At 47.3% G+C, this 12893-nt stretch overlaps 1 protein-coding gene and 1 pseudogene across 2 annotated transcripts in view; one reads left to right on the plus strand and one right to left on the minus strand.

Moving 5' to 3' along the window:
- LOC111145857 (gamma-aminobutyric acid type B receptor subunit 2) overlaps window positions 1-12893 on the minus strand; it is a 341149-nt gene that overhangs the window by 116349 nt on the left and 211907 nt on the right. The gene's annotated exons all lie outside the window — the stretch shown is intronic.
- LOC111145858 lies at window positions 2940-3324 on the plus strand (annotated as a pseudogene).

The raw sequence follows: 12893 nt of genomic DNA on the forward strand, positions 1-12893 counted from the left end.
ATGCTATTTCCAGCAGGGAGTGATTCTCTCTACTGTGACCCCCTAGAACCTTGGAATATTCCTCTTGGTGTCTCTCCAAAGTATAAGGGCGCCTGGGTGGCTCAGTCGGTTGAGTGTCCCGCTATTGGTGTTGGCTCAGGTCATGATCTCGGGGTCATGAGGTTGAGCCCCGCATAGGACTCCATGCTCTGTATGGAGTCTGCTCAGGATTCTCTCTCTTGCCTTCTCCCTCTGCCCCTCCCCCAACTGGTGCCTGTGCATGCTCTCTCTCTCTCTCTCTCTCTCTCACGAAATAGATAAATAAAATCTTTAAAAACAAAAACCACACAGTCATCAAAAGAAATTAAATCTTGCCATTTGCAACGAGGTGGATGGAACTAGAGGGTATTATGCTGGGTGAAATAAGTCAATCAGAGAAAGACAATTACATGATCTCTCTGATATGAAGAATTTGAGAGGTAACATGTGGGGTTTGGGGGGTAGGGAAGGAAAAATCAAACAAGATGGGGGAGACAAATCATAAGAGACTCTTACTCTCACAAAACAAACTGAGGGTTGCTGGGGAGAGGAGGGAGGGAGAGGGTGGTGGGGTTATGGACATTGGGGAGGGTATGTGCCATGGTGAGTGCTGTGAAGTGTGTAAACCTGGAGATTCACAGACCTGTACCCCTGGGGCTAATAATACATTATATGTTAATAAAAAATAAAAATAAATAAATAAAAGAAAATTTTTTTAAAAACCCAACACCAAAGTATATCCAGTCTCCTCTAACACGCAGCTATGTAATTACAGGGGGTCCCTACTGTGATTCAAAGCCAGGACTCAGGGGGCCACAGTCCCCAGACTGTGAGATGTTTAACGTACTGGTACTTGGGTGTGTTATGTAGGGAATGGGAGCTGAGAGGACCATGTGGTCACTGTCTCCAAGTCTGCCCACAGGGATTGAACCCTGTAGGAAGCTAGGGGGCTTTGTTCACAGGGAAAGTTGTGGGGCTTAGGACACCGCCGCTGAGCTCTGGGCCTAGTTGGTGGTGTGCTGGGAAATGCTCACCCACAAGCTCTCTGATGGAGAGGTGGAGAAGTCCTGATGTGTAGCGTTCAAGGATTACTGTGGTGTAAATACTCCGGTCACGGCCAATTTCACACTACTAATGTGACATCACAGAACAGGAAGCCGGGAAGACATGCACATAGGTGGCTCTAACCAGCCGAGACAAGTCAGCTCCCACATAGCACGGAGCCCCGCTGAGCAAGGGGCAGAGCGGCCTTCTTCCCCAGTGAAGACTGAGGCCATGATGGCCCGTGGGGACCCCAAAGAACAAAGATCTGGCAATAATGTGGTGAGAGGCCTCCACAAGTGGCTTGCAGGCACTGGACGTCGCCAAGGAGCTGTGGCACTGGGCCAAGCAAGGAACAATTTGTGAAGACACTGAGATGCCCCCAGGGACACAGGGGGAAGACTGGAGGAATGGTGGGCAGTGCTGGGACTTGAGGTCACGCTGTTTAGCAGGTAGGAGCAACTCACCAGGGAGGTTTCCCTGGCAGTGGTGTAACCTCATTTGTAGACAGACCGAAGTGGGTTCTGGCCGCTTACATTATGTCTGCTTCCCCATGAACTGTGAGCACCTAAAGGCTCAGATCTGATGTGTCCTGCCCACTTGCGTTCTTGGTTTTTACCAAGCACACCTTTGGGGTCCTGATCTCTGCATGCATGGAATATTTTTCTGCAGGATCGGGAAGGGTAACTGCAGCATCCAGTCTCCCTGGACCATCATGGAACCATCATGAAAAATTTCAGATTATCCAGATGTTACACTGGGCAGAATACTGTAGAGTCTACAGATGCATTTCTATCATAATATTTACAGTGGACGTAACTTAAGAGCCATTCAAAATGAGAGTCATTCAAAATGAGAAGTAACTGCATTGGAAGGACATCCTTGATTACCCCCTCCTTTCTATAATGATTGGCATTTTTTCCTCCTGAAATATGCCTTGACTCCACCTGCTTCTCTCCCTCCCCGCTCACTATAGGTTTGTACCAGTGTTCTGCAGGTGCTCGTGCTTCTTTCTAATCTGTTCTCTCCACTGCAGCCAGGGGAACCTTCTTGAAAACAGCAATCAGTTCACTCCCTTGCCGGACACCTTTCCACAGGGTCCCACTGGTCCCACTGGTCCCACTGGTTGCACCCATAGGTGCAATGTGATCTGGCTTCCACCCAATCCCTCTGGCCCACTCCCCAGGCTCATCCTGTCCCACTCTGTTCCAGCCACATTGGATTTCTTTTGCTTTCTCAAAGGTGCCACACCTCCTCTCACCCCAGGGCCTTTGCATTTGCTCTTGCCTTTTCCAGGAATGCCCTTCTGACCCTCTTTGCCTAGTTAGCTCTGATTCATTCTTCACTCTGAACTCAAAGGCATCTCAGGGAAGTCTTGTCTTTTTTCTTTTTTTGTTCTTTTCTTTTCTTTTTCCAGAGAAGTCTTTCTGATCCCCAGCCTTGGTCAGGCCTCTATTTCTAAGTTCTTAAGACACCCTGTGGCTTTCCTCAGAGCACTTTCCACAATCTATATTCAAATAGTTATTCAGATGAGTAGCTGCTTACGATCTGTCTTCCCCTGGGCCCAAGGACCACATTGGCCTTGCTCAGCACTGTGTCTGTATCACCCCTTCCCCATGCCTCTCACACTGTCAGTGGTAGGAAATATTTACAGAAGGAATGAACGAGCAAAGGGAAACACCCACTTCCTGGTGGTGATGCCAGGTTTTTATGCCATGGTGCCATCACTGATATTAAAAATCCCGTGGCCCAGAAGGGGTTATACAGTTAAATTGGACATACAGTTAAATTTTTCACTATATATCTGATTTCTCCTCTTGTTTAAGCAAAAAAATTAAAATAATAATAATAATAATAACAAAGTGATACAAGCCGCCACCATGACGCTCATGAAAAAGGTTGGAGTGAAGGGGGGCAAAAAACAGAAGAACATTCTGAAGTTGACCTCTGACCCCTCCTCCCCCTCCCCCAACCCCGGTAGAAGATGGAATCATGGCTGCGGCCCAATTTGAGCCATTTCTTCAAAAAGAGAATTCAAGTGAATGGCAAACCTGGGAATCTTGGTGGAGGGGTTCTAGGCATTGAAAGGAGTGACAGCAAGATCACCATCTGAGGTGACTTTTTCCAAAAAGGATTTGAAATATCTCACCAAAAACATCTGAAGAAGAAGAATCTGTGTGATTGGTTATGTGGAGTGGCGAATAGCAAAGAGAACTTTGTTACTGCCAGATTAACTAGGATGAGGAGGAGGAGGACGAAGATTAAAATTCATTTATCTGGGGACACCTGGGTGGCTCAGTTGGTTAAGCATCTGCCTCTGGCTCAGGTCTTGATTTCAGGGTCCTGGGGTCGAGCCTCACATGAGGCTCCCTGCTCAGTGGGGAGCCTGCTTCTCCGTCTTGCTCTGCCTTTCCCCACTGCTGGTGCTCTTTTTCTTTCTCTCTCTCAAATAAATAAAAATCTTTAAAAAAATTCATTTATCAGGAATATTTAGTATGTTCTAGAATAAAACTGGGGAACCAAAATAAATAAATCAATAAGATTATATAAGTGAGTTATGGCTTGCTTTCTTCCTCTCCTGGGGACCCCTCAATCCCACACTGCATTTCAGACTTTGTAACACACCTTCCTTAATTCATCTCCAGAGCAACCCGGCAAGGGGCTCTTGGTCACTGGTCTCATTCTGCAGCAGAGAATGCAAAGATTAGAGACTTCCCCAAGGTCACCACTACTAAGACGGAGAGGACAGCAAGCTAACCTAGGTCTGCAGACTCCATGTTCAGTGCTCTTTCTGCCACACCGGGCTGCCTCTCCCAGGAAGGTAAACGAGCCACCCAAATGAGACAGTGTCACTTCAGTTTTGCCTGGCATGTTTCACCAATGCTTTCAGAATCATTTTTTGCAACCGGAACATTTCTTAAAAGAAGAAAACTAGTTCATCACAGTAATCAAGTCTGTCATAGAGGATGCGTGATGATGTTTGAAAATATAATCCTATGAACATCAGAACTGACAACTCTGAAACATCTCTAGGCTAAATCTGCTAATAACAGTCTTTAGCATTCAGGCTGGCTTTCCCATCAGTTGGTGTGATACATTTCACAGCAGAAATGCCCTAGCAAGGAACTTCCTCAAAGAGGAACCAGGGAGAGGACAGATTTTAATGAGGCCCGATTCCTGAATAGGTGAAGTGTGAGTGGAGAATAATAGCATGAAATGAAACATGTATTTCCATGAATCAGACAACAAGATGGGGTCTCCCAACAGAAAATGCAGCAAACACTTTCTAGAGGTCAGGACTTGTACAGAAGAGAAGTCAAGACACCAGGGCCGTCGCCTCTGTAGATCCTCCCTGAGAAAATGTACTTTGATTAGAATGAAGCCAACACATATGAATTGCAATTACCTCTTCTGGGCCTGCTGATCACCCACTCTTTCCTTCTTACCCACCTATCTACCCACCGACTCACCTGCTCATTCATCTTTGTGTGACCACTGACCTGCCCATTCTACCCACCTGCCATCTCTCTATCTATCCATCCATCCATCCACCCATCCACATACCTATCCATCCAGCCAGCCACATACTCACCCATTCATCCATCCACCTATCCTTGTATATACCTATCTCTCTATCATCCATTCCTGTATCCATCCACCTACCCACACACCCATCCATCCCTTCACCCATCCACGCAACTTTCCAACTGTCTACTTGCCCGCCCACCCCTCCACCCATCCACTCACCCATCCAACCAGCTAACTAGTCTTTCCTGTCTGTCTACTATGTATAAAGCCCTGAGAAAATGTCGAGGAAGTGGGGGACAGGCGGTGATAAAAATCTCTGACATATTTGCTCACTGCCCATGAGATCATGACCATGGAGACTCCAGTAGAGGTCAGACTGTGAGCTGGCAACTGAGAACTCCCTCAAGGAGGGGGCAGGAGAAGGCTCCATGTAAAGCTAACCAAGTACTAGGAGTCAAGATGATGGCACAACCAGGATGAGGGCAGGGATTTCCCCAGCGTGCTGCCTGGGCCCCAGGGCCAAGTTTCAATAGCCGTCATAGGCAGACCCAAAGCAGCCAGGCTCTTGTCTGTTTAATGGACACCCATCCCCTTGGCCAAACACCACTGTTTTTGTTTTGTTTTGTTTTGTTTTTATTTATTTATTTTTAACGAAGAACATACAGAATGTGGTGAAAGGGCATGAAACAAAAAGGCTATTAATCCTCCTCCAAAAATCTCAAGTGTAAAAGTACAGTATTATTTGTTGCTTTGGTGACTAGACGGGCCGTCCAAGATGACCACTGTTCTGCTGTTGGTTTCTCTCTCTCTCCTACTCTTTTGTGATTCATTTTTTCACCTTTGAAGAAGACGACCAAAGTGCCTTCCCAGGTAAAGCCAAAGCAGTAAGAAACCCCCATGATACGTGTATCACCTTAGTGACTTTGGCAGCCTCTGTGTACCATCTGTGTTTTTCTTTACTAAATACCTGCCTCTTACAGAACCCAAAAAAGAAACGCCGTCTTGCTACCTCAAGTGCTAGTTATATTTTTATTGTACACATTAAAATCAAACACAGCTATTAAAATAAAGACTGTAGGTCTGGGTCCCAGCTCAGATCGTGCCCCCTTCCACCTCTGGGGAGCTGTGCTTGGACCTGCCATCATGGCTGCACTCCTCCCTCCGCCCCTGCCTGCGGTGGGACTGACCTGGGGGGGCTGACCTGAGGCCCAGGCTAGCTTCCCTGTTAAGGGCTTTGCTTCATCTTTGTTCCTGCAGAAATCTGTTTGCTTATATTTTAATAAACGAGGAGGGTTAATAGAGAAGTCTTTGAAGGAGCAAGTTTTTTTTTTTTTTTTTTTTTGAAAGGGAGAGAGAGAGAGCGCGCGAGAGCAAGTGGGGGAGGGGCAGAGAGAGAAAATCTCAAGCAGGCTCCACACTCAGCATGAAGCCCGAAGCCCAAAGCCCAAAGCCCAAGATCATGACCTGCGCCGAAATCAAAAGCCTGATGCTTAACGACTGGGCCACCCAGAGGCCGCTCTCCAAGGAATAAATTTGAAAGAAAAAAAAAAGTAATATTAAATGTAATCTTTTTTTTTTTTTTTTAGATTTTATTTATTTGTCAGAGAGGGAGAGAGGGCGAGCGAGCACAGGCAGACAGAATGGCAGGCAGAGGCAGAGGGAGAAGCAGGCTCCCCGCCGAGCAAGGAGCCCGATGTGGGACTCGATCCCAGGACGCTAGGATCATGACCTGAGCCGAAGGCAGCTGCTTAACCAACTGAGCCACCCAGGCGTCCCAATATTAAATGTAATCTTAATGTTAATACCAATGTTAACTGAGAGGCCACAATATTGGGCTTCTCTGTAAAATCTCTTCTGGAAAACAAGTTGGAAAACCAGTGGAATAGATTGATAAATGGCTCTGTACGCCAAGTCTATGAACACCCATAAATCACATAGTTAGCTGTGTGTGTGTGTGTGTGTGTGTGTGTGTGTGTGTGTGTAGTCCGCATGAATGCATTTGCTTGTGAGCATAGGACTGTGAGAATGGGAATTCCCAAAGATGGTAAGCACTGCCAGAATGCAGCCGGAGCGGTGACACGGGGACCCGTCAACCCCCTGTACCTCCCATAAATGTATCACAGGTATTTGCGGATCTAGAGGACTGTGTGCAGCTAGTATCTGGACACACCCTTCCTTATTATTCTTGTGCTAATATAGCTCGCCCCTTCCCAGTCCCCCACCCTACATGCATAAACCTCTTTAATCCCCAAGACCCCCTGCAGTAGGCCCTGTTGTAATCCAGAGGGTATCCTGGGGGAGCTCTGATCAACTCTCTGCTTCATGGCAGAAGCAACACCCTCCAGCTCCTGGGAATACTGGCGTTGGAGGGTCCCAGCTAGGACTTCTACTGGGAATTACCCTCCACCATGGGGAACCTCATTGCCCATGGAGGCACCCCTCCCATGGCCAGTCATTGGCAGATGGGAAGATACAAAGGCCCGGGCTCCACGCCTTGCTGTGGACACCTGGAGGGCCATCCCAGCTCCAGTGCACTCCCAGCATCCACTGTAGCCTCGTTGCAACCATATTTCGGATCAGCTTCTTGCTCTGCCCCAACCTGCTGCCCTCTTTCCCTTACAGTGCATTTCCTGAGTTCACCCTCCCCTATACCTGCCACACCCAGCGTTCTGGCTCAGAGCCTATTTACAAGGAGCCCAATCTAAGGCATTATCCCCATTTTACAGACAGGAAAACTGAGGTGCAAAGATACTGAGCTCTTGCCCAGGTTTATCTGACTAGCAAGTGGAGCTAAGGTGTGAACCAAGGAAGTCTGCCTCCAGAGTCTGTGATCCTAAGCATTTCACACTATTGATGGCAAAGGTGGGCATCCCCACTCTGCACTCCACACCCCCTTCCAGTTTATAGTGCCCTGACCAGACTCCAGGCCTAGCAACTGAGTAATTTGCTAATTACTGTTTATTAATTGAAGATTTATTTATTTATTTGAGAGAGAGAGAGAGAGCATGTGCATGTACATGAGCAGGGAGACGGGGAGAGGGAGAGAGAAACTTAAGTAGGCTCCATGCCCAGTATGGAGCCCAACATAGGGCTCCATCTCAGGACCCTAAGATCATGATCTGAGCCGACAACCAAGAGTCAGCTGCTCAACTGACTGCACCACCCAGGCGATTAAAATAATTACGATTTAAATAATTCTTGTTTAAACCAGAATTCTAGGAAGCTTGAATTTCATTGAGAAAGAAAGGGGGTGCTGGGGGTTGCAATTCCAGGAGAAGATGGATCTTCCCAGCTCCCTCTGCCCCCTGACATGGGGCTGGCCTCATCACACAAGGTCATATCCACGTGTGTGTGAGTCACCTCTGCACCCGCACACACGGACGAAGCTGGCATCCATCAGCGTTTAAAGCTGTGTGTCTTGTCAGCTGAGATTTCTGTCAGCTGTCCTCCCCTGATGGCAGAAGACTTCCCTCCCCCTTAGCAAGTGCACAGGCTAACATACCTTGACACACACTCAGGGGGCAGGGGAGGGGGTGGTATTCTGGCCTCATGCAAGGAGAAATGCATGGGATGTGCTATGGGGCTCCCCAGAGTACTTTTCACACAGTGTCTTGGTCTACCTTTATCCGAGCATTTTCCCTGATAGCAGGGATGTCACTCCTATTTAACTGTATTTTACTTTAAACTTTAATTGTTCACTTTAAAAATTCTGCTCACTGTGTTCTCACCATCTTAAAATATATGTTCTTAAATTTCTGTATGAGACTCTTGCTAGGCTAATGACTATTTGGTTAGCAGGAGCTTGCGAATAATTTTCCTCTAAAATTAATTAGCGGACTACTTCTATCTTTACAAATGCTTTTCAATACAAATAATAAATAAATAAAACCAGCTTTCCATAATAAATAAAAGTCCTAAAAGAACTGCATTGGAGTGCCCAGGTGCCTCACTCAGCAAAGCCTCTGATTCTTGCTTTCGGCTCAGGCAGTGACCTCGTGGTCATGAGATAGAGCTTCACGTTGGGCTCCACGCTCTGCATGGAATCTACTTCAGATTCTCTCTCCCACTTGCTCTCTCTCTCTCTCATGTCAATAAATAAATAAATAAAATCTTTAAAAAACATGATTGCACCTAATGGGGAGTTAGTGTTTAATGGGTACAGACATTCAGTCTGGGAAGACAAGCAAGCTCTGGAGATGGGGGTGGAGATGGCCGCACAGAAGGTGACTGCTTCGGGCCCCTGAGCTCTGCACTGGAGAGTGGTTAAAATGGTAAGTTGTATGTAGATTCTGGCATAATAAAAAAAGAAAGATGGGGTTAAAATGGCTGAGGACCACTGTCATAGGAAAAGCTTTATAATGTGAGGGATCAAAACATTATAGCTGTAAAAGAATTTAAAAAAATTAAAAAAAAAAAAAAAAGATCCCAGCAGAGTGTGAAGGTGGGCCTGTCTGAATGATGACGTTCCAGGTGACTTTGATTTTCTTTTTGGTGCTTGCCTGTACTTTTTACATTTTATTTCTGATCATGCATTATTTTTATAATCTGAAAAGGAAATGTTAGGTCATTTTTGAACACGTGAATGAGAAGATGATGGAACATGGGGTTGCAAATTCCCTCGCTCCCCCAGTCAGGGAAGAAGTGAGTAAAATGGAAAGAGCTGCTTCTGGAACTGGCTGGCCACACTGAGAGGGGTAGAACTTCCCCCCAGAAGCAGTTGCCTGCCTAGGGATGAAGGGACAGGGCCCTGGTTCCAGCCTCGCCTCGCGCTGGGATCACAGACTCCTCACCTGGACGGTGGGAGGTGAGACGTGCTGGTCTCCCTTCAGCTCTGTCCTTCTCCGGCAGGGATTCTTTTGCCCCCTAATGGAGGACGACTCATCTAGGTGTAGGATAGCAGTTAATTGCTGAGGGTCGAAAATTCACTAGCCTGTGTCTTGTGTCCAACCTTTGGTAAATTCTTTAACCTCTGGGTTTTCTCACCTGCCAAATGTTGGTAAAACAGTCTCCATTCTGTTGGGTTGTATTAGTTTTCTAGGGGCTGCCTTAACAAATCATCACAAACTGGGTGGTTTAAACAAGCCAACTGTAATGTCTCACAGCTCTGGAGGCTGAAAGTCCAAGATCAAGGTGTCGGCAGGGCTGGTTCCTTTTGAGGGCTGCGGAGGAGAGTCGGTTCCATACCTCTCTTCCCAGCTGCTGGGTGGCTGGGATTAATTGGTGTTCCTCGGCTTGTAGAAACAGCACCCTCTCCCTGCCTTCATCTGCACATGGGGTTCTCCCCATGTGCGTGTCTGTTTCCAACTTTCCTCTTTTTATAAGGCCGCTAGTTAAATTGGATTACCCTATTCCAGTAGGACCTCATTTTAACTAATCACATCTGCAATGACCCTATTTCCAAATAAGGTCACATCCCAAGGCACTTCCAGTTAGGAGTTCAAATATGGATTTTTGGAGGGAAACATTTCAACCCATCTCTGGAGTTATAAGTATCAGATGAGCTAATGCATTTAAGAGCATAGCACCCAACATATAGTGAGCGTTCAAAATTATAGCCATTCCCAGTACCATGACACTTGCCATTAGAGTAATTGTTACTATGACCACCTTGCCACCGGCTCCTTCCTTTGTTTCTCACAGAGACCTGGACGGTATCTGTACCGAGGGCTTCCGTTGAAGCTCTCATGAGACAGTACACGCCCCCACACTGCTTTTCATAAGGAAACAGCGATTTTTTTCCCTGACTCGAGAAAGTCGAACTTGCAAGCTTTGGAAGGCTAGGCACCAATTGAAACAAATTGCTAAACCACATTATTTTGATCTTTCAAATTTATCTGACAGCAGAAGGAGTAGGTTTCTTTCCCGTGCTGTACGTTATCTGCAGTCATTTGTAATTGTGTTTAAAGAAACAGGGGGGAGGGCTGCCAAGCGGTGCCTAGGAACACAAGATTTGGAGACACCTGCCTTTAGAATCAGAAGAACTAGGACGTGATTCTGAATGAGGCTCACTAGTAACACCACGGGGAGCCCCGCTAAGCCGCTCTGCCACACTGAGCTACAATTTCCTCATTCATTCAATCGACAAACCTGCGTTTCAAGGACTAAGCCAGTATTACACACGGCACCAGAGATACAGAGAGAACTATGGGCCCCAGTCCCAGTCAAGGGGTTCCGAGGCCCACTGTCCCCTGGGAAGGGGCAGATGGACACATATATAACCCAGGCCAGGCAGGGAGCCCACAGCATCCTCCGCTGTGAACTTGGGGGGAGTGGTTCCCGCTCCCCTCCCACACATCGCACGAGGTGGTTTGGAGAGTGAATTCCTCGGGAGCAGACCTTCCACATTGCTCCTCCTGCTTGGCCCAGCTCTGGCAATGCGGGCAGAATGAAGGGAACACCTAAATGGTGAAGAACATGGGCTTCTGAGTTAGCCAGATCCGGCAGTTCTGAATAAACTCATCACTTGCTTCCTGTAGGAGGCTGGGCACATCATTCATCTTTGCTCAGCCTGCTTAAAAAAAAATAAATCTATGACATGGTCATTAATTATCAAAATCCTTCATTCATTAAACGAAGATTGATCAGGTACCTAGCAGGTCCCCGGCACCCAGCTCTACGTCTTATGGGAGGCACTGTGGTTGGGTAAATGTGGGGAGGCAGAATGAGCGGGTGGGAGCTGGGATTTGAAATAGGGTGCGGGCAAGGCCTCCCTGACAAGGAGACGTATGGGCAGGTTGGGACGGAGGTGAGTGGGCTGGACACAGCTCACTGGGCGGAGGCTTCAGGGCACGTGGAATGACCCATCCCCCACGTGGTGGCTGTTCGAAGCACCACATTGAACAACACCCGTACAGCGCTTAGGGTGCAGCTGGGGAGGCAGTGGGAGCTCACTGATTGATAGCTATTCTTACTTAGTGTTATGTTAATAAATGGAACTGCATTGAACAATGAAGGAGACAGGGACTATAAACGTCCTCTGTGCCCAAGGGCTGTCACACGGTGAATATTATTATTATTATGGTTGTTTGTTGCCAGCGATTACCTCTAGGAAATACTCCTGACAGTCTGACATCACAGAGGGCCCATCAGCCCTTACACCCTCAGGTCCTACCTAGGACTTGAGCCCCAGAGAGACAGGGATGGGAGAGACGAGGGAGACGGGGAGAGGGTGGGTTTCTCTCCTACTTCTCTCCTGCCCCGGGAGCCCCGGTCCCTAGCCCCACACTCACACACCGGGGAGATTCCCACACCCTGTGTGAAACACTGATGCCAGCCGTCACAGCAAGAATTTCGGGATCATTATTAGCAGATTCAACAACTATAGATCCTGTTAATACCTCTCTTGTCAGTTCTGATTATTTATTGGGCAGAGAAAGTCTTTTTAGTTTCTAGAAGCCCGGAAGGCAGCAGAGTGGGAGAGTGTGACTGGATTTCTCAATCATGTGTGGATTCTATCCAACAAAGTTAACTCAAGGTTACCAGTGGCGAAGAGCTTCTACAAGCTGTGAAGTGTTGGGTGCAGAACTGTGTGACCAGAGGCACGAAGAGCTGTGGTCCCTGTAAATCTGGGAACTGCTAATTCATCAGAGGATCCAAGCATGGCTCTCCCACTGGCTGACAACAGCAGGCAGGAGCAGGAGCAAAACACCACTGAGTATACTCAGGGAGAAGAGTCCAGAACCCTCTCCCCATTGTGAAGGAGGCAATGGGGGAGGGTTGCTGTTAAACTTAGATGCAGAGATGACAATTAGGTTATAGGAAAAATTCCCTCTTGAGAATATTTATATTTCCCATAAAGATATCTGGGTGTGAGTTGGGTCCCCCAGAAACTCAGGACAAGGAATTGTGTACAAGTGATTTTCTAAAAGATGTGCTCTCAGGAGAAACAAGTAAGGGAGACGGGAGTAAAAAAATCGAGAAGCAGCCAGAATCCTGAAAGTCCAGGGGATGGAGTCATGACTGGTGGAATGACCAGTCCCCAAAGGGGTCAGATCTAGGACTGGTTGAGTTCTCTCCACTCCTGGCTAGACTTCCTAGTGCTCTGTTTCTTAGCTCCCTCAAACTCAACCTGAAATGCTGATGCCAGATAGAAATCACAGATGGGCGGCTGGTGTAAAGCCTGCAGGTTAACATGTCTTAGAGAATAAGACCAGGAGCCCAAAAGATCAGACAGGCAGGTTCTAGCAAGATGATGTTTAAGTAATTCGTGTGAGTGTGTGTGTGTGTATGTGCGGTATGAAGTTTCCTAATTGGATAAAAAAAATCAACCACACAACTTCAGCATCCTGGTATGATGAGGCAGCAGT

The sequence above is a fragment of the Enhydra lutris genome, unplaced genomic scaffold (assembly GCF_002288905.1).
Source record: "Enhydra lutris kenyoni isolate GAN:26980312 unplaced genomic scaffold, ASM228890v2 scaffoldscaffold13, whole genome shotgun sequence".
NCBI classification, from domain to species: domain Eukaryota; kingdom Metazoa; phylum Chordata; class Mammalia; order Carnivora; family Mustelidae; genus Enhydra; species Enhydra lutris.